Source organism: Bicyclus anynana, chromosome 3 (assembly GCF_947172395.1).
Source record: "Bicyclus anynana chromosome 3, ilBicAnyn1.1, whole genome shotgun sequence".
Taxonomy (NCBI): domain Eukaryota; kingdom Metazoa; phylum Arthropoda; class Insecta; order Lepidoptera; family Nymphalidae; genus Bicyclus; species Bicyclus anynana.
Genome location: NC_069085.1, coordinates 12295235 through 12318358, shown reverse-complemented (window position 1 = coordinate 12318358; position 23124 = coordinate 12295235). Strand labels below are relative to the sequence as shown.

At 36.8% G+C, this 23124-nt stretch overlaps 1 protein-coding gene across 1 annotated transcript in view; it reads left to right on the top strand.

The window, feature by feature from the left end:
- LOC112056791 (protein muscleblind) overlaps nt 1–23124 on the top strand; it is a 206563-nt gene that overhangs the window by 26964 nt on the left and 156475 nt on the right. The window contains exon 2 of the mRNA XM_052891115.1: nt 20058–20104. The gene's annotated coding sequence lies outside the window, so the exon portion shown is untranslated. The remainder of the gene's footprint in view (nt 1–20057; nt 20105–23124) is intronic.

Genomic DNA, 23124 nt, shown 5'->3' with positions numbered 1-23124 from the left:
AAAAGTTCTGGGGATTGAAAGTGGGGAAGAACAACCGAATATCTGCAAATATACTCGAATGGGGTCTCAAATGAAAGAGCACTGAAAGAGTAAACGATGACTTGATCGAGACTTCAGGGGTTTTTCAAAATTTTCAATTGTATGTTATTTAACAATAAATAATATAAAACTGTAACCAAAATTGAGAGGGAACATCTCTCTCAATTTAGCGCTACATATTCACGTCTCTCCACGATGTAGATATCGTGTTAATTAGTTTACAATGGACAACTTGTTTACTGCTGCGATAATTGCAATCGGCGGGAACTGATCAAGCTTCGTAAGGTGTTTCGAGTTTAATCTTCCCCGGTGTCTAACAGCGGCAATCTGCGATCGAGCCATTTGCATGCGAGTCGTGGGCGAGCAGCTCCGCCTACCCACGGTTACACGGATCGTAAATTTTGTCCTTTTACACCGAAGTACCAAGAAGGGCTTTTTTTCCAGAGGAGCAGATGTCCATTTTTCCGTAAAGGGCTAATTTATTGCATGTTTTGGCAATGGTCGTAAAAGGAGTCTAAATTAAAAGTGTGCGGACGTGCTCGTTGACCTTTTTTAAAGTAAACACTGTAAACACTTTAAAAATCAAGCCACATGTTGTCAGCTAGTTGGCTCCTAAAGTAATATCAACATCATTCTGACCTGTCCGTCCACTGCTACACGTAGGCCTTTTCGACAGCCGCGCCACCACGATCCTCTGCCTTCCTCACCCAACCACTTCTGCCTCTCCTGGAGGGCATCCTAGTACACTGTGTTTGCTCCAGCGGCCATCCGTGCTGCGGTATGATATGGCCCGCCCACTTCCCACACCACGTATTAATTTCGTTCTCCTAGGGATTTCCTTATTGCAAATTTTGTTGTCTGTAGCCAAAGCCACCCAGATATTATAAATATAGTGTTCTGGTAAGTAATATTTCATTCAGAATTAGATCATTAATAATAATTATTTAAATTACCAAAAAAAGTAAAGACATGTTACATATTTCATAATGAGTTTATAAATGCAAAAGTTACTTAGAATGGAAAAGATCAATATTAGCAAAACTTCTTCACAATACTTTTAGCTTATACAAAAGGTTATAATTTATATACCAAAAATTGAAGTCGCAGTCGTCCAATACATTTAAAATGATTCTCTAAATGCTCATAGCTTCTTAAGAGATCATCAGTGTCTCGCCAACTATAAGTATTTCATTACAATTGAGAGAATAATGGACGGAGTAATGAACTCGAAGTTTGATACGATCAGAAAGACCGTTCGCGGCACCAGCACGATTCACTTTCTAGTTAGCGCACGCAGCCTCCATTGTTGGCCGAGTCTAATTTATCTAATGTAAAAGTCATTCCGAGCTTTATTATTTTACTAGATGTTCCGTAGATGCATTCACTGGTTTCAGGGTAGAGAGATCTAACGATATACCTACATGTATGTTCGCATAGTCGCAGCTACATTACTGTGAAATATCATTAAAACCGTTTAATTGTTTTGATCCTTACAATTTTTCTATTTATTTTATAGGAGAGTTCTCTTAGATAGTTGCTAAAGAAAGCCGTTTAACTGTCTCTTGTTTCATCGATTTGTCAAAACTTACTACATCCTTTACAGGAAAAATTGAGTTTTCTATTGTGATGTCCTAACTCCTTCAAAACACATTTCATATGAGTGATATTTATTAATTCTTAAATTTAAGCATCGTCAGAATTTTCAAAAGTTAAAATATAAATCTTAATTACGAACTTACAAATTAGTTATTAATATTCAAAATACTCCTACAAAGTGGTAGGTACCCCTATTAAATTCTCAATATTCTTAGGTCCCTATTAAATTTCGCTTATGGACGTATAACGGTTTTTATCTTAAGTGTGCATAAATCAAAAAAGTAATAGGTATTATGGAAAGTAATCGTTTTCCTTAATAGAACTCGCGGTTTTTCTTCCTTTTTTTATCAGTTTAACTTATAGTTGTATTATATTATTACGTAATATTTGTTTTAAAGATTTGATGCTCGTACACACTGTAGTGTGACGATTTTTGTTGAAGGTTCCGTCATTGTTCTTACTACCCACAAAATCGTACTTTTTCTAGATTTTCGGACAAACAAAAAAGATTTGAGGACTTTTGATTTGTGATTTGTTTGATTCAGGACGTAATCTCGAACGTATCCGTGAACGAATGTTACAAACATTTTTCAATACAAATTCTGGTTTTCTGAAGATAGGTAATAAATATTATTATTTCTATCGGCTTTTGTTAGAAGCTGGATGCTAAAAAAAGCTTGGTGATTTCCTCAATTGGTCAGACAGTATTGGTGAACGGCCTTTTAATCTGAGATCATTGATGATCTAAAGACTACTGTTATCCTTTGTAATGAATAACGTTGCGTAGGCAGACTCGAAGTCATTATGCTCGCTATAAATGCGTAAAACACTCATAAGTTCAAGCAATAAAAAATGCTGACTAATTTTCTCATGACTAAACTGGAATAACGTTCAATGTATGAAACTAAAACTGGCACTAGCAGATAGTTCTTTTTGGTGCTTACTAAGAAAGTCGTCCAGACAAAACAAAACGACTAAACACCGGGTTACACACTCATTCGATTACTCAGCGCACGATTTAGTCCTCGCATGTAAACAGGAATTAGCTTTGTTATAAATCTATCGATAAATATTTACAGGAACATTGTCAGACGACTCGCTACGTTGAACACAATGGCGTGGCAAAATATTGCAGCCGAGATTACTCATCGGCTTACTTGGTAAATCAAGCATCAGTCTTCAGAGCTTTGTGCCGAGAGTGTATAAACATTATTGTGTTTATATAACCGCGAAACGGTATGCATATGCAAACAATAATTTATATAGCCATTGTATTCCATATGTTTTTTTTTTTATTTTTCCCTTTGTAGAAGTAGCAGATTTATGATTAAGATAAAACACACAATGTCCTCCTACTCATATATTCACACGCTAGACTCACTAATAAATCGCAATAAACGCCTGCTCATTAACATTACCTACTGTCCGTTTATCCATAAGGCAAAAAGATCTTTAGTAACTTTAATAACTATGTAATATTATTTTTCTATTGTAATCGTCAACCATAGTCGTCTGAGGTAGCTCAGCGAGTCGAGAAGCTGGAGGGCTCTGTAACGAGTTTCGAATGCCCCTCTATCTTTCTCTTTCTATAGTATCGTGTTTGACAGAGAAATATAGAGGTGAATTCGAAACTCGCACTTGCGAGTTATCCAAAACATCGTTACAGCGTACAGGCCACATAGTTCGAAGAGCCGATGGACGTCGGAAAGCACAGTGTTGGTCGACCGAGGCGGACCGAGGACATCATGCCATTGTTGCAAGGAACTGCTGGAAGCTGGCGGCTCGAGGCCGTTGTGTTTGGGAGTCCAGTAGTGGACGTCCATCGGCTGTTAATGATGATGATGATGATGACATCACTATGTATTTTATCTCGCGAACATTGCTAAAGACCGATCAGTCGCCTGCGACTGTTATTCTGTGACTCAACTATGGCGTCTAGGGACCTAGTCTGCGAGAGATCGGCGTCTGTTACTTTCTATTTAAACAGTTGCAATAAATATCCGTTTATCAAAGTGGGCTCCTTTGGCAAAATCAAATGTGATCACTCCAATAGTAGGGGAGCCCGGGATGCTAAATTTGCAGTTATTAAAGCGTCATGGAGACCGATTAGGTTAAGTAGATTAGGTGATAAGAAACATAAATAACTATATATTTTTTTTCGCTTTCAGCAGTGGAAAAAAATACAAACTTTAAACTCAATTTTGATTACTTCGGCTTACTGGAATTATCAGAAAATATTGGGATTATTGTTGGGATTATTTCCTTAAAAATAAGTAAAAAATTAACCACGCTTGTGGCTCGGATACTGAAATATGAGGGTTTTATTTTGTAATTTTGGGACCCTCCCATTCCATTACGTTTACGGTCAAATCATTGAAATGCATTTATCTATCAATTAATCCACTTTATTCTTATCTGACGTGCTGGATGAGTATTTATGAAGTTAGTTTGAACTTGGTGTAGGTACTCAACAACGTGCAAGGTAGGTATAGTCTCTTATGTTCAACTGCCGCGCTCAGGTAACTGCAAAAATCCCCTCTTCGGCTCCCCTACTATAAGGAACTAGTGTTGTATTTCGCTTAGACTCAGAGTTCAGTCGAAAGTCATTACTCGTTAAAGAGCAGTCCAGTCCGCTTGTGGTACTCTCGCAAACAGATTACTTGGCGTCCAATTAGAGTGAGTCGCAGATAATGCACTGTGGGCACTAAATGCTATATATGGAATTATGCTTTCACTAAGGGCTTTAATAATATATGATCTATGATCTGTGACGTAATGTATTTCTGCCGCCAACCAGCATGGTTGGCATGGTTACCGGTATAATTGTACGCACATGGGATGCTTAACACTACGCCTCTTAATCTCCGTTAATAGGTGATGGGTTTTACTTGCCATTAGGTGGGCCATTTGCTTGTTTTATTAAAAATAAACGTGAAAAAGATTTTATAACATGCGCATGATGAACTAGCGGACGCCTGCGACTTCGTCCGCCTTTCATGATCATCATCATCATCATATCAGCCGATTGACGTCCACTGCAGGACTTATTGCTTTTGTAGGGACTTCCAATCATCACGATACTGAGCCACCTGCATCCAGCGAATCCCTACGACTCGCTTGATGTCGTCAGTTCACCTGGTGAGGGGTCGACCAACACTGCGTTTACTAGCTACTAGACCTCCTTAATCTGGCCGTATCGCAAAATCCGTTCTTAGCGGATACCTACTAACTATAGGCTACCTCCCTGCCAAATTTCATCTTTGTATGTCAAGCGGTTTTCGAGATTTTGTGATGTGAACCTAACTATGTAGGCACTACACAAGGGTTTAAAAAATTTGTAGGTAAGGTAAACTATTATTTGTATATGATATGGGGTTTATTCTCAGTATATTGCTGTAAAATTAGAAAAAGAATTACATTTATATTTTTAAAGCAAACACGGTCACATACGTGGGTTTTGGATCAAGTAACCTCACCGTTTTAAGCCGTATTCGGCTATATGATGCTTTCACAAACAGCTTAACTAGAGGGCAATTAGATTGTGATGCTTGTGGCTCTGTGGGTGCTAAGTGCCGTTGAAAGGATTACGCCTTCGTGTTTACTGACCTCCGGCCTGAATGTTTGGCCATTGCCAAGCTAACTCTCATTTCTACATCTCATGCTTTTTGATTGAATGTCTCAATAACTTGTGTGAAAGCAGTGTTATTTTACTACTAACAACTGTTACTAGCTTAGTAGTACGTTTGGCTTATAAGTTGTTATAACATAAGGCTTACAAAAGCCGTGATATTGCCTAGTGGATATGACCTGTGCCTCCAATTCCGGGGGGTATTTTATGTATCACGTGCCTCAAACGGTGAAGGAAACATCGTGAGGAAATCTGCATACCAGAGAATTTTCTCAATTCTCTGCGTGTGTGAAGTCTGCATGCATTGGGTCAGCGTGGTGGACTATTGGCCTAACCCCTCTCATTCTGAGAAGAGATCTCCCTTTGAAAATATCGTTAGAATTATAAAATCCATCCATCCAAAGTAAGTTTGTCCGTCTTTCCTATATGGCAAGCGTCCACAGATCCACATCGTACGTATGGGACGCATCGCATCAAACTTATTTACGGTAGATATCCATTCAATCCATTCGAAGCGATCGGTACGATGCAGATCAGTGGACGCACTTATCGCTTGTGCACTCTACAAAGAATACTAAAATCCGTTTGATGTGATGCGTCCGATAGGTACAATGCGGATCGGACCGATGAATCGATTTTTGGTATAGAGAATACATTGGATGTTAGATCAGAACATAGGTTACATTTGTCACAAAAATATACCTAAATAGAAGCAGGTGAATTAGGGGTTAAAAGTTTGTAGGAAAGTCCTTGGATTTCGAAGTTTTCAAGGAAATTGGTGCATAAATAGTGAAATAAATAAATTTTTAAAAAAATTTAGGATAATATCATCCTTACGCTTCTCTTTTATTTTTTAATTATAATCGTGAATTCAATTCTAATTTTTAAACTGAAACACAATAATAATATAATTAGATGGAATTAAATTACACTACCTTTAGAGCTATGAGATTTAAAGGGTTAGTTTTGTGTATTTAATTTCAAGCCGAAGTAATGAATGGTAAGGGTAATTCGATCCTTATGGCCATCATCTATTTTCGTTGAAAAGTCCATTGCACAGTCTACTTGGCTAGAAGGCCAATCGACAATATGATGCTTGCGCAAACAGATTAGTTGGCGTTCAATTAGAATGCGGTGCTTATGGGGATGCTAAGTGCCGTCGCATGGATTATGCCTTCGTGTTTGCTCCCCGCCGAAGTGGACGCTTAGACCGCCCTGAGCTTTGCGATTCCCCAACGCGCATTTTCCTACAGGCCTATTCACTGACTGTAATGGTGGATATACACGAAATTTACCGACTAGCTATTGGGAGTAATAGGGATGATGACAGTTTTTTAAATTGTATAATAAATAAGCTGACGCCCGCGACTTCGTCCGCGTGGAATTCAGTTTTTCACAAATCCCGCTGGAACCATGGATTTTTCCGGGTTGAAAAGTAGCCTATATCCTAATCCAGAGTGAAATCTATTTCCATTCTAAATTTTAACCAAATCGCTTTAGTAGCCGCTGCTGCAAAGGAGGAACAAACATACAATATTTTTAGTAGATTTTGAAATTTTATAATCTTATTTATTTTGCAAACATCCAGATAATCTTTGATTGTTACATATTAATTAGTTAATATTGACCTTATTTACCCGAATGTGTCTCATAAAAATCAATATATTCAAACCTAGTCATCATCTCCATTCTCAAGTTACGTGGTTTCGTATTCAATATTAAACTATTGCCAACTGATCAACTACAAACAGTTGGCATTGTGATATTCGTCAACAATGGGCTTTATGGAATACGATAAATTTATTCAATATATTATAATTCAATTTATTCAAATATCAATTGTTATTGATTTGATGTTAACTAAATTAAGTGGCTAATATACCAAAGTTTGTGAATAGGTGCCATAACGTATTTATTATTATTATTATTTAAAATCATAACCTCAATCGCTAGACACTTAGTTATGTGGCAACTCACTTTCAGCTTTTATAAAACAACGAAGGTCTGGTCTCTAAGACTACTATGAAAAAACTGCCTATCACATTTAAATACGCATTAACTGTTTAATAATAATATTAATTAATCTGAGATTTGAAGATACAAACAAAGATAAGTGTTTTGCGCTCGCTGACTCTAACGAATTAAAATCTTTTTCTTTCGATATCTTAATATACGGTATAATATACATAACTTATTCGCCTTTAAAATAAGTTTCATAAAAATTAATTTGACTAAATCTTCATCATCATCATCATCATCATATCAGCCGTATGGACGTCCACTGCAGGACAAAGGCCTTTTGTAGGGACTTCCAAACATCACGATACTGAGCCGCCTACATGCAGCGAATCCCTGCGACTCGCTTAATGTCGTCAGTCCACCTGGTCTACCAACACTGCGCTTTGTAGTGCGGGGTCGCCATTCCAGCACCTTGGGACCCCAACGTCCATCGGCTCTTCGAACTATGTGCCCCTAAATAAACTAATAAAATAAATAAACTAAATATCTCGACGTATTGTATTCAGTTAGTTACAGGTTGGTGTAATATTACCTACTGCATTGTAAATTGCTTCATTTCTGCACTAGAGACAGTAGTGTTACACGATCCAAGTGACCTTTACCGAGTTTTGCTAAGCTGTTAGAAGTCCATTATTAGTTCACAGCTAAGCAGCGGAGTCCGGTTGAAGTTCAAATCAGTAATGCGACGCTTTCACTACAGATTAGTAGGCGTGCAATTACAGTGCGGTCTTCGTGGTGCCGCGGCAGTACTAACACAACAGATTAGGTGCCATTGTTTACGTCTCTCATACATCGTTCCACCAGTGGTGTTCGTGAATAGCTTTTGGAATTAATTGTATCAATTACGATTAAATTTTCGCCTTTAATTATCACCATTGTCTATTACCATTACCTGACGTTTTAAAAGTGCTTGGAAATCAAACTTAATTGAAATAAATGATATTTGTCTTTGACTTTAATTAAATACAATACAATACAATTAAGACACGGGCTTACCTAGTTTAAGGGTCAGGACGTCATTGTAATTTGTGTACTGAGTTTTTTCAAGTAAATAATTCTTATTCTTAAATACAACTGTTCCCTTTTTATTATATTATTGTAGATTAGCAGTTCTCACTTGCTCGGAAAAGCTACTTTTGCTCGGCACCAGCAAACAAAAGTAGTTTTTAATGCATAAGTCGCAAAGTAAGATTTTAAATTACGAATGCCTAGAAATAATATTAACCCTTAAGTATTTAAATTAAGCGGTTTATTTAAATTTTTGTTCATCATTTTACAAAATAGATAATAATTAATTTGTAAACAACAATAGAAACAAATTAGTCTTAATATGAAAGTATTATCTACATAAAATCCCACACACATAATAGATAAACAGGCTCAATGGTCAATGACCATTGCCTGTAATACTTGTAAAAATTATCCTTACGTATAACCTCATAAAATAAAAGAAAAGTAATAGATTTTATCAGTCTTTTATAAGGAGGCAATAGAAATAGTTTTCCATAATATATTTCCTTGAAAGCAAAATATGCTAAGCGCAATTCAAATAAATCAATCCGCTGAAGTTTATGGCTCGAGAAAACCGCTATAGGTGTAATATTCTCAATTTTATTTTAATGCTGTTTTACGAATTTGCCTTTCCGGTATCATTTTTCTTGATACTTACGGCATCTTCGATATTGTTTGACTATCTTGAACCGTGACTTTATATGCCGTTTAGTACGTTTCTTATGCCTTAAAATGTAGACATAGTTATCTTTAGCTTCCAGCTAGGCTATTCTGTAACGATATTTTTATAAGTCGCAACTACGACTTTCGAATTCACCTCTATCTATCTCTATTTAACACGATACTATAGAATGAGAAAGACAGCGGTGAATTCGAAACTCGCACTTGCGAGTTATACAAAACATCGTTAGAGAATAGCCGTGCTGTCCTTAGCACGTTTCCGTAGCACCTTTAGTTTTCAGCTCTTTTATACAAGTATTGTAGATTATGCAATGTATGTATAGTAGTGAGTCACAAGGGATTAAAAACCAAGTTATGTGTTGGATAGAAGCAGGCGTTACTTTGCGGAAGTTCATCATGATTATATAATGATTTATTTATTTTGCTATCATCCGCGAAAATTCGGCGAACCCATGCGACAACGTCACCCAGGTCCGACAAAATACTCTCTACGTACGTTTCACCCCGAAACCGGAGCATCCTCAGGAGATGTTGACTCTACAACGTGCAATTGCAAAGTCAAACTTGCAATTGCACGAGGATGCTCCGGTTTCGGGGTGAAACGTACGTAGAGAGTATTTTGTCGGACCTGGGTGACGTTGTCGCATGGGTTCGCCGAATTTTCGCGGATGATAGCAAAATAAATAAATCATTATATAATCAAGTTATGTGTCTTTATTTTTGTTGACTCTAGCTCATGATTGCAGTTTGAATTTAGATAATGTAGAGTATAAAATATATAATAGTTTCAGCAAAAGAAAACAACCTCGTTGTTAATACTATCTATTTATCTGTTACTATAACGGTAAAAAAGATTTTTTTAAAGTAGTTAAGCTTGCCTAAGAAATACAGTTATATTTTTTGCTTGAAATATAAAACGTATCTGAGGGTTTTGAGGTCAAGTAGATATGGAGATATAATTTACTTAAAACTCGCAACATTGAAAGAACGCTCGGAATGCAAATAAACAATTACGCGTGTGTCCAATTATAACACTTTTCGTCTACTAATTATTATTTACTAGCGGACGCCCGCAACTTCGTCCGCGTGAAACTCGATGTAAACTTTCAACTACCTCTACCCTACGCCTACCCTACCCCTACCCTACCCTACCTACCCTACCCCTACCCCACCCTACCCTACCCGTAAAAAAAGTATAAAAAAACGTAAAAATGTATCCAATGTCCTTCTCCTGGCTCTAAACTACCTTCCTGCCTATTTTCAGCTAAATCGGTTCAGCCGTTCTTGAGTTATAAGTGGAGTAACTAACACGACTTTCTTTTATATATATAGATTACGGAGCGGAATGAAGTTGCACCATATACGAAGTAGCAACGATTTTATACTAAGTATTGAGAGTGCCTACAAAATCGCCGCAAAAAGCGATCCGAATTTAGCTACTCCACTTATCACACATGCACAATTTTGTGTTTACTTACATTATATATATTTATGTATAAGGATATAGTTTTTACACTTCCACACACAGTAGTCGACATTGTAGACAATATTTAGGTATTGTTTGAATAACTTTGTTGTTTACCTACTTTGCGGCTAAATGAAATTATGACAATTTTAGCTAGGTACCTTTGTGCACCTCAGTTTCGATGTGTGACATATGTATTAATTGATTATGAAACACGGCTAACACCTTTCCAGTTTCAAATCAATACGGGGCCCTTAGTCATGAGCTGGTTTTTGCAACGCGGCACGATCCAAACTGTTTGGGATCGTGCCTCGTTGCAAAATCAGCTTATGAATAACACTCACGATAGTTTAAATTCTAAAATACCTAGTATAAAATCTTTGCCAGATACTAATTAGGCTGCCATATATGTCATGTGTAGATTGTATGGGAGTCAATCACCTCGGTGCAACGATGGAGCGCACGTGGGTTCTTGCCAATGAACTTGAGTACATCGACTGCCGCGCCGCATGCTAATCCTACACTGCCTAATACAGTTGTTCCCAAACTTGATTCGATCCCGACCCACCTAACAAATACGGACTAAGACGGCTTCCGGGGCGCAGTGGTATGCGCGGTGGATTTACAAAACGGCGGTCCTGGGTTCGATCCCCGGCTGGGCAGATTGAGATTTTCTTTATTGGTCCAGGTCTGGCTGGTGTGATGCTTCGGCCGTGGCTAGTTACCACCCTACCGGCAAAAGACGTACCGCCAAGCGATTTAGCGTTCCGGTACGATGCCGTGTAGAAACCGAAAGGTGTGTGGATTTTCATCCTCCTCGTAACAAGTTAGTCCGCTTCCATCTTAGACTGCATCATCACTTACCATCAGGTGAGATTGTAGTCAAGGGCTAACTTGTAAAGAATAAAAAAAAAAGTCGGAACCTACCTCTTAGCCGTCTTAAAACGGAGCATAAAATATTGGTAACGCTTAAATTACATAGTCTTTGTGGTCAGGTTATGTCATCATCACAGTAAACAATAAATAATAATTATTGTAAATTTATAACTTTATTTCTAGTCTGTGGCCGTCCGGTTGTTAGTCCGATCGGTGTTAGGCCAATCAGATTTCTTGTTTCAGGGCCCACTCAATATTCGCTCACGACCCACCACTGGGTCGCGTCCCATACTTTGGGAACCCCTGGCCTAATATATTGAAAAATGTACCCATAGATTGTTTGTTTTTATACAATGACAAGTTGAGCTCTGACTGCGATCGCATTTGTGCAAAAATACTGAAATCGCAGCACGCTAACCTATGACAGTTTGTTGAACCACTTATTTTCATAATTTAGTTTGTGCAGAAAAGGGTTATTGAACCTTCTGCTAAGGGATGTTTTACACATTTTAGACTATTAGCGAAGCAATAGTTCAAATTTAATGATAATTTATTTAATCACACATTTAAATAATATAATTGTGACCCTGATATTATCACAAATTAATGATTATGTTAGACATTCAAGACAAATACAGTTCGTGTGGATTAACTTGACACCTTGCTCGAATGATTGTGTTTGGTAGCCAGTCAAGGAGCACGAGTTATACCTAATATTAATCTATTCTAATTTAAATATTCTATTATATTCTAATCTGTACTCAGTTTGTCCAATTAATGTACTTTTAACCATTGTGCGTTAATGTGTCAAACGCATAGTAGGCAGTGTATAGGTTTATCAATTAATCTTTAATCTATATAGGTAATTAACGGACTCCCGCGACTTCGTCCACGTGAAACTCGATGTAAACTTTCAACTATCCCTACAATACCCCTACCCTACCCCTACCCTACCCCCTACCCTACCCTACCCCAAACGTACCCTACCCTACCTCTACCCTGCCCTACCCCTACCCTACCCTACCCCTATCTTTTCCTGAATTTTCTCTGCTATAAATCTCACGAAGCCCAAGACCTTTCCAACGAATGCAAAACCCTGGAAATCGGTTCGTGCGTTCTGGAGTTATAGCGTCAGGAAGGAAACTCCGACTTATTTTTATATAGTAGAAAATATAAAAATCAAGAAATTTAATTTTCATTGTAATTATACATTAATCTATTACAATGAAAAGCTTATGGGTTGGGTAGGAGTAGTGTAGGAGTACGGTAGGGGTAGAATAGGGGTAGGAGTAGGATAGTGTAGGGATAGAGAAGAAGTGCACATATACATATAACATAGTATTAATAACACAGCCTACTATTAGAGATATAGATTGACTTATATTAGTAGCATAGTATATATATAGTAGAACAGTGATAGTTTGCAATTAAATACACTGTAATAAAGCTAAACAACTAAGCAGTAGAGCGTTAGTAGTAAAAAAAAAACAATGAAAACATCTAGAACATTACAATCGTGTTGAATGTTTACTATTATTATTCTAAGTCACACCTACGTAACGGGGCTAAATACCAAATAAGCTGAAAATTTATTTCATTTAGCCTCGCATCGATTCTCACCGGCACGCACATTTTATACGTACGTACGTATGTATATACATACACAATATATACTCCTACAATTTATTACGCAGTTTATTTCATTTGCGATTTGTATACATTGCGGTCGAAGTTATTACTCACAATGCGCGGGCAGTGTGATACTTTACTAAGTTAAATTGATTAATAATGAGAGAGAGAGAGTTTACTCGTACGAGTAAAAAATAAACCACATTTTTGTTTGTTTTTTTAAAGAATATTTGCCATATCTTTTTAAAATCTGACCAAATAGCGGACGTCCGCGACTTCGTCCGCGTGGAATTCGGATTTTCACAAATACCGCTAGAACCATGGATTTCTCCAGGACGAAAAGTAGCCAAGATGTAATCCAGATAGTAATCCAGAGTAAAATCTATTTCCATACCAAATTTCAGCCAAATCGCTTCAGTGGTAGCGGCGTTATAGAGTAACAAACATCCATACAAACTTTCGCGATTATAATATTATGTAGTAGGATATTCCGGTTCCCATCTGATTTGTCCAAAAATGTTAGGAGTGAGTACAACCTGGATCGAACCAGCACCTCTCAGTGATGAATATATCGAATATGCACCGAGCTATAGAGGCTTTTTTCTTTCTTTTATTACAGGTAGGCAATAGAGGTCCATCCATTACAAAAGAGCTAGCAGACACCCGCGAATTCGTTCGCGTGAAAAACCCTTACCCTTTGAATTTTAAATATTTCATATAGTTTTACCCTCCCGTTTTAAAGATTCTCTGAGTGATACTTTTAGAGATTAGCACGCTTAAACAATCATACTAACAAACTCTTCCGCTTTAGAATATGCATGTAAATTATATACCTATAGATTTCAAAAGATTAAGTTAGTAAAATATATGAGTAGAAAATGATAAGTGTTACTAGAAACTGGTGTGTTTTAATTGGTTGGAGGCAAAACGGATTTTCTACTTGATCTTGGACATATCACAGCTTTGCCATTGTTGACCTAAAAATGTTTAATATAATAATTATCACACTGCATATTGCAATGTTTCACATTGAAAGTAACACGTTTAACGGTAAGCAAAGTACTTAATAGATTAAAAATACGTCTTATCTTTTAAATCCCTAAATCAATTAATAACAAGTAGACAACATTCCAAAATAATAATAACACAGCAGATCAGATTGTTGTCCAAATAAATATTATTAAACCGACTTAAAAAAAGAGATATGAGTATAATAATAATATGTCCCGAAGCCATCTGCATAATATAAACTACTAGTCATAGTCAAAGCCTCAATAGCTCAACGGTTAGAGCGGCCGGACTAATCACGCAGAGGGGGTGCTTCGATCCCCGCCCCGTTGGTCTATTGTCGTACCTACACAAATAGTCTTTCCCGACTATTTGACGAAGAATGGGAATATTGGTGATATTAAAAAAAAAGATGTGACAAAAAGAAGAAAGAAAAAAAGAAATAGTTACTTACCGTACTTAATGGTAATTAAAAAAATAAGAAGAATTATTACGGCTGGGCTACTATAATGGGCTGAGAAACTTTTATGAAATGGTCAATACCTCTCTCTCTTAGACTATTATCTTTCCCTGGAAAATTACCATTTAACCCACCTACGACTAAGAGTACGAGAATAGTATTCCTGTAAATGGCTGCCTTGATATCTTTTCTAACAATCTCTGAATTATCGGATAGTAGGAGTTTCAATCGAGAGCCTTGCTGACGTAAGTACCTGAAATGGAGTGATAATTATAATAATCTGAAGAAGTTAATAATGTTTGTTTACCTAGTAAATAAAATATTATTTTTGCAAATATATTTTAATTAGTTATTAAGTACTACTTAATAACTAATTAAAATGTCGCCATATGTGGTTTAAAATAAGTTTTCCTTGTACTTACAAATAAAATACATACTTAATACTGTGAAAGTTGGTTTGTTTATTTGTCACTAAACCTTTTAAAAAAATATTTAACCACTGTTAGGCTACATTATCAGCGAGTTACATAGCTAATTTTATCCCGTATTCCCACTGGAACGAGAACTGGGGTGTCTAACTAACTAACATTAGTAAATTACTTAAATTCTGTAAATTATTATTAAACATACTTTAATTTTTTAACTTACTCTGAGTTTACCAACTTTATCTACCTACAATCTACATAGATTTCTTCTCTACATCAGTTAATGTTATCTTCGCTAAACGAATTAACTCGTGGAATGTCACCAGCCACATGGTCGAGTTAATGGTGTGGCGTGGGTGGACCAATTCGGTGATTTGGTTGGTCTATCGATTAGCTAATATTCCGCGCCCATGGGCAACTTATGTCATTTGGCTTAGAGTCAAGGACATGCGATTTGTCGATGCCCCGCCAGCCTTATTTGGTCATGGGTGGGCGCCAGTTTTACGGCTTGTGTCTTTTTCCTACCCAGTTTCGATGTCGGTTACTTTTTGATTATACGCGTTTATTGAAGTGCTGTGGCCGCACGAAGTGCTGACCTCTATGTGCTTATCAGTGTCTCAAGGACGACCTACGGCGCCATAAGGCAACACTAACGTATTACGTAATTCCTTTGTTGAACTCAGTAAGTTTCAACTCAGGTTTATACAGAAGAATGCTATAGGATCCATTTCACTAAACAACTATGAGGTAGGTGAAGCTACATCTTCATAATATAGGTACATAAATGTGAAAGGTCATCACAAAATCTCGAAAATTGCTGAAAGATGAAATTTGGCAGGGAGGTAGTTTATAGTTAGTAGGTGCCCGCTAAGAACGGGTGCGATAGGGCCGGATTAGGGAGGTCAAAGGGCGGACGAAGTCGCGGGCGTCCGCTAGTTGAAATATAATAGAGTACGATCCCAGAGCTATGTGCCACAGCTTATTTTTACAAAGATGAAACCTTGATTTCAGTAGCCTGTCATATGTGGTTTAATACTTGAATGGTACTTAACTTGCTTGCTTGACTTGCGTGAAGACTTGCACTGGCAAGTACCACGTAAAAGAGGTAATTAAAAAAATATTACTGATTTTCATAAACATTTTGTAGAGTATTTTCTAAAGCGTCAGACACTATTGAAACTGACACGCAGGTATTGAAAGCACATGAGATGCTACTGAAAACCCAAGGCTCATAATCTTCATCTTTGTGAAAATATGCTGTGTCAGATCACTCTGGGATCTTGGTCTATAATGTCTGAGAGATAATAAAAGTCATAACATCCGTGTAGCGCGGCGACGCCTACTCTCAGACTATGCGTAGCCTTATCCAAACGTTCCCTCAACGATCCCAAGAAGATGGAAAAATCTCAAAAGACTCTCATCAAATTACCGGCTTTAAAGCGTACTAAATTCCCGTGGGCCCCAAAACGACACACCTTGCCTTTCAGAGGCGCCCCTAAAAATAACGTCGGTATGTCCTCCGGGAAGTTTGCGAAGGATCGACTTCGTTCACGCGTGCTTTTGTTGAGATTTACGTGCGCCAGGCTGCGCGCTTCGTGTGTTATTGCGTTCTTTATAATAATTCTTGTATTATTAAGGTTTTATGGGGGCGGTGTGCTTACTGTGCCAACTGGTCTATGGCCTGTTTACGTAGGTAGGTATATTAAAACCAATCCGGTGATACAATGGGAAACTCTTGAAAGAGCCTTAATAGGCTAGATGACACTTTTTTTAATGGTCTTATTATTAACGGTTCATTGTCGTTCTACTAGATCGAATTTTTTTTTTCATATTTTTTGAGATTTGAAAATTTTTGAGGTACATGAAAGTTTTAGTTTTGCTTGACAACGTCTTATAATTCAATGAAGCCGGCTACACACACTATTTTTAAAGGAAATAAAGTATATTTTTGTTTATGAAGATTATTAAACAGTGTTTTAGAAAAACTAACATTTTCTTTTCAAAATGCAACCATTTTATAAGTATTTCTTAGGACGTTGTCGATAACACGATACTGAGTCACCTGCATCCAGCGAATACCTGCGACTCGCTTGATGTCGTCAGTCCACCTGGTCGGGGGTCGACCAACACTGTCCTTACTAGTGCGGGGTCGCCATACCAGTACTTTTGGACCCCAACGTCCATCGGGTCTACGAACTATGTGCCCCGCCCATTGCCACTTCAGCTTCGCAACTCGTTGAGCTATGTCGGTCGGTTCTTCTGCGGATCTCCTCATTTCTGATTCGATCACGCAGAGATACTCCTAAAAAATAAATTAATGTTACGAGGTCAATACTATATCAGAGTTGCATGGTGGAAACAACCTTAATACAACCTACATCCCTGTAATAATAAAACGACGGTTTTCAGTACTGAAATATTAATTAGTCACTAATGAAATGTCCACAACGAATTCATGTTTTTTTTACTAAATTACATTTACTGTTGTAATGTTTCTTCCCAAGTATTACAAACACTGGCATCATAACAAGTCATGCACATTAACACAATAAAAGCAAATATTTCATTAAGCCAGAGTTCAGCAAGAGCTACATTTAAATTTTATTTCAATACATTTGAAGCCAGTAGCCACGGAATTTTACATAAAACTTACGCAGCCTTTTCTAAATGAAATAGTGACATGCATACGGCAGTCTCATTTTCATTAAGCTGTATAGTCTCCAAACTGGCTTTTGAATTCCCTCATTTCAGATATTTTACAAAACGACGTACCGACTAACCGCCGTGAGCATAACCTTTCACAATACGACGCTTACGTAAATGCATGTTTCAGCCTTCGCTCGTTCAAATGATTAGCGTGTCGTAGGACTATTATCGGGCTTGTGTTAAGAGAAATTTTATTTACTCAACTCTTATGTTAGCGGATTTTTTTGCAATAGAAAACGTTTAGGTATTTGGAATTGTTTCTTGGAGCAAGGCGCGTTTGGAATCCTCGTAACTTTAATTTTAAATAACTTGACCTTTCAAAAGTGCTTGTAAGCTTAATTTAAAGAAATTAATTTTGATTTTGACTTTTGACTTTCCACCTCCAATGCAGTGGAACTTGTATAGTTAAAATCATATTTGTGTATTATTTACCTCATTAGAAATTGTAAAACTTACCTACGAAGTTAGACCACTTTATTAGAGTATTAAAGTATACTTAACCGTTAGTGCTAAGTAGTTCTGCAAGTTACTGTATTGAATTTCATTTAGTTTGAGACGAATTATTGACTAAGTAATTCTTTGCCCTTGCTCACAAGATTACTGCCAACTTTGAATGTAAAATCTACCTCAATACCGATAGTCGTATCAGTCGATGTTCGTAAATCGAAAAGTTTTGACTAACACCTTTGCTTGCCTTTTGTGGATCGAGGGTCAGATACAAAGCAGAAGTTACTTAAAACGACGCACATTCTGAGATTCCTCGTTCTGGTTCTTTACCTCCGTTGCTTGAGCACACAAAAGCCTTGTAATCAGAGGAGTGATTTTTAAATCAACAATGTTAAAAAAAAAAACTACGTAAATAAATAAACTATTGTCCTGATCACAGAACATGAATAACCCTAAAGCTAACGCTTTGATTGATATTATATTTTGCGTCATAATTACTATCCTCTCAACAACATGGTGGATCTAAGTTCCACATGTTATCACCTAAAAGGAGCGAGAAGCTCTTTAAGATAAGCTGATGATGGTGTTATTAATGACTAGATATATTTCGTTACATTACACGATGATTTGGAACCTTCCAAGTTGTCTTGTACTATCAGATCGCGCCGGCGCGGCGTATGCAAAGCTTAACGACTTTTATTTCCGTAACTAGCTACGACGCTCTCATTTTGTCGGTTAACGCGTATTGTGACACGGCGAAACGAATGCCGCCCCGTAATGGAGTTTTTAAGCGCAGCTTTTTCGCCTCGTATTGCGAAAGGGGATTATGTAACTAGAATGACTACGTGATTGCACTGCAAATACTGCAGGCGTCTCATTTATTGTTTCAGCTCGGACTGGGGCTTTTACGGGCGTAATAAGTTAAAATTGCTAAGAGGTGAAAATTAAAAATAATTGAAGTCTCAAATACTTAACGTTTGATTCTGTTAATACTGTAGAAAGCGAAACGTGTAAATACATGGATGTTTGTTAATCGCTAACATTACTGAATTGATTTTGATGAAACATAACAGAATCTTGCGCTTCAGAATAACAGTAAGTGTTCATTTACACTGCAGGCAACCTCGCTCTAATATAAATCACATAAATATGATAAAGGCGAAAGTTTGTATGTAAGTGTGCGTGTGTAAGTGTGTATGTTTATTCCTCCTTTACGCTGCGGCTACTGAAGCGATTTGGCTGAAATTTAGAACGGAAATAGATTTTACTCTGTATTAACACATAGGCTACTTTTCGGCGGACGAAGTCACGGGCGTTCGCTAGTAATAAATAATTTACCTAATACATTTATTTTATAATAGTCGTTAAGGTACCTATATAACACAGGAACAAAACGTGTCTATAACAAGTGTTCGTAACGAGTACTTATTCGTCATATTACAATGTGTGCGAATGAGTTAGGGCGCTCCGAGCCCCGAAGTTCATTTCCCGACGAGCTCCACAAGAAGGCGCGTGGAGCAGCCATTGCTAGTTTAACATCGGTATAATTTGCCGGGCATATTGGAAAACTTGTAATTGGTTTAGTTTTATATTCGTGCGGCGATGTGTGTTTGGCGAACTTAAATTATATCACTTAAGAATTGATCTTCACCTTTGCCTCTAAACAACCACGCGCCTTTTAATTGTCCTTCATTAGAAAGGATTTTGCACACTCATCCGTTAGCTGGTTTCACTGATACAATGTGTACTAATATTATAAATGCGAAAGTAAATCTGTCTGTCTCTCTGTCTGTCTTTTACCTTTTCACGGCTAAACGGCTGAACCGATCAAGATGAATTTTGTTCTATTGATAGAAATACTGGGACAGAGAGTCCCAGTATTTCTATCAATAGAAATTCAACATATAAATAGTGGGACCTATCTGTTTAAAATAACAAAAAAAACCGTAACCGTAACATGGTGTAAAATGAAATGAATTAATCATTCTTCGATTTATTTCTACAATAATTTTAATTTTTATATTGATGGATTGAATGTTTAAATCACAGTTTATTTTTTCTTTACAGATTTTGGCTCGGAGTCATACAATAATTTCAAGGAGCTCGCCTTTTAAGTAAGTATTGTCTAAATTATTTTTTGTTTGCATGACAATCAAGTTTCGTCTTACGTGTACTATATAAAGTATACCTTGCTATATTGTTCTTGCTCAGACATAAAAGAGAAAGTTGTTGTTTTGTTAGCTGGTCCTGTCTGAATTGCTAATGCAGATAGTCATTTACCTGCCTTGTATAGATTCATTGCCGTGTACAGATCTGAAGAAACATGAGCTATTGTCTGGACTTAGCGAACCAATCCACAATAATAAAGACTCGCTTTCCTTCTACCTACTACTTTCAATTCCTTCCTGAAAAACGAGTAGGTACATCTCTGCATATTTTGTATTGGACTTTAAAAAAACTCGCTAATTGAGAATTGCTAAATAAAAATAATAATACCCTAATTAAGAGGATGATAACCTCATTTTTCTTCCCCCTACTTTATTTTCATTTCCTTCTCAAAAACGAGGAGGTAGGTACATATTTTGTATTGGATTTTTAAGAAAACTTACTAATTCAGAATTGATAAATAATAATTATTAATATCACTTTCCTTCTGCCTACTTTACTTTCAATTCCTTCTCAAAGACGAGTACCTACCTACATATTTTGCAATGAACTTTTAAGAATTCTCAATACCTATTAATTGGGAATTGATAATAAGTTATTACTTTAGGATGCAATCATATCAAATGAGCTAATTCCATATTCACGAGGTAGGTCACATTAAAATAAAATAAAAACATATTTGACTGTATCAAGATCATCTAAAATTAACGACAGGAAATAATTATCATTATTTTTGAATAAAAAAAACGAGTTTTTGGTATATGTATCATGTAAAAAATACTAATAATTATATTGAATGCTAATAAATAACATTTTTAATTTAGAAATAAGTAATATGGCATTTATATATGCAAATGCACCTTCGATCATGCAACGATCAGTATAACAAACTAATAAATCAAATAACTATATGTATATAAGTATGAGTTTTACCTGCGTACGTTGATTCAAATGACAGTAAGTATTTTTATAGCACTACAGATATATCTCGATATAAATACGGACAAACTGATATTGTCTTTATTGATCTTGGTATCTTCGTTCAGAAAAATAAAACTGAGTTACTTAATCTATAGAATAATTTATTCTTATTTTTCTTTGTATAATCCGACCTCAATGATATTTGTTCAAAACAAAAATCTTTTGAATCTGCATTGATAATGTAGTCGTAGAGTCGTAGTCAACAACTTCCAAGGGCACTATTCTGCGTGTAACTCCAATAATATAAGTTAAGTTTAGGTTCCGATGTGGAATCGTAGCCATTTATACTTTCCGCAAACTTTGCTCTCGCAAAGTTTCGGAAGCGATTAGTCATAAATAATTGAACGCAGCCGATATTCCCGTGTAAGAAGACAAAGAGATGACATCCCTAAAACTTTGTCAATTTACGTTGAGACCGTGAAGACTTAGTCGTTCATGTCCGTACTTGGCAGAAAAGTGGAGGTAACATCATGAGAAGTTTCCAGTCGTACTTACCTTGTCTAGAAAGGGATCAAACTGCGGTGCATTCGCTTCAATGTATTATGCAGTCCCGGAGCGGGCGCTTGTGTAAGCGGCTCGGAATCACTCTACTTCCCAAAGAACACTGCTTTTCCAAGAAAATGTTCCATTCTGAAAGTTCAAGGAGAACAATTCCGCTTTGAATATCTTATTCCTAAATTTCCTATCATAGATAAGATTGTAATTGTACAGTAACTTCTTATGAATAAAATCTTTAGTCCGCTCACTCTGAAACAGTTGGAAATCCCACACCTTCGGAATATTTGAATCTTGAATAAGTGTTAAGGCTAATACCTGATTATAATACCTTTCAAAATGGAATAAATTCATTCGACAAAAAATTATCCGGCATCGTTTTTACTCTCTCAATTAAGGGACGGAAAATCCTTAATGGAGAATTCCTATTCGTATTTGCGTAAAATAAGAAAAGTGAAGCCACGCGAGCTGAGCCAGAGGCAACAGCAATTTGAATAAGGTAATTTCAATGGCGGATTATAAGTATATTTAATTTAATAATATAAACATATTAAATTTTGTAAATATATTTTTTTCTTACAACAAATTTGCAGAGATGATAAATGTATTTAAGAGAAAGTTTATTCCGAGGTAGATGGTCATGTTTATAACTCGAGCGTTATGTAAAGTGACAGTTGATGGTGGTTAATCGCATCTCATTTCTGCCGCACCAACGTAGTTGGAGAGGCAAATGAAATTGTGGCGTGACGTGTCGCTTTGCCGATCACGCTTAAAAGTGATACAAATATGCGAACTACCCTCTACTCATCAACTGTCTCGATTGTCCAGTAGTTAGATTATATGGCTCCACACCGCAGGGGTTGGGCTATTGAATACTGAGCTTTTCTTTCTTCTAAGAAATTTTCAGTAAATATTTTCAACCCGGAGGTAGGAAATCGATGGTTATACCTCGTACCACTTAGAGCACGTTAAGCCGACGGTCCCGGTCATTATCGTCAACATTTAATGATCGTCATAATCGTCAAATAGTGGAAACAATATCACCCTAAACCCTACAACCCACATTGAAGCAACATGGTGAGCGTCTCCTGTATGATAGGAAATTCAATACGTTGTTTCGTTGTTACCAAATAATACGATACAAGTTTGAATTTCCCGCCTCGTTGAGTAGGTCTAATCTCAGAGAAGTACTCTATGGATTATTATCATTACGGTTTTCACCAGTAGCAATTATCTGGGAAGGTTATAATTTATGAACACCGCGAAAGTAAGCTACCGGCGTTATGATATTATTATATTAATCCTCCTTTGAGAGCTTCACCGAAGCTCTGTGTGTAGCGTGAACAGTTAGGTCCTCGAAAATGGCGGTATATCTTTTACATTTGACTCAAAATAATAGTTTTATTCGTCCGAAGAAATCCAGGGCATGTCTCTAGTTTATAATAAAACGAAATATATTAGATAGAATCAATATAAAAGTGAGAGTATAAGG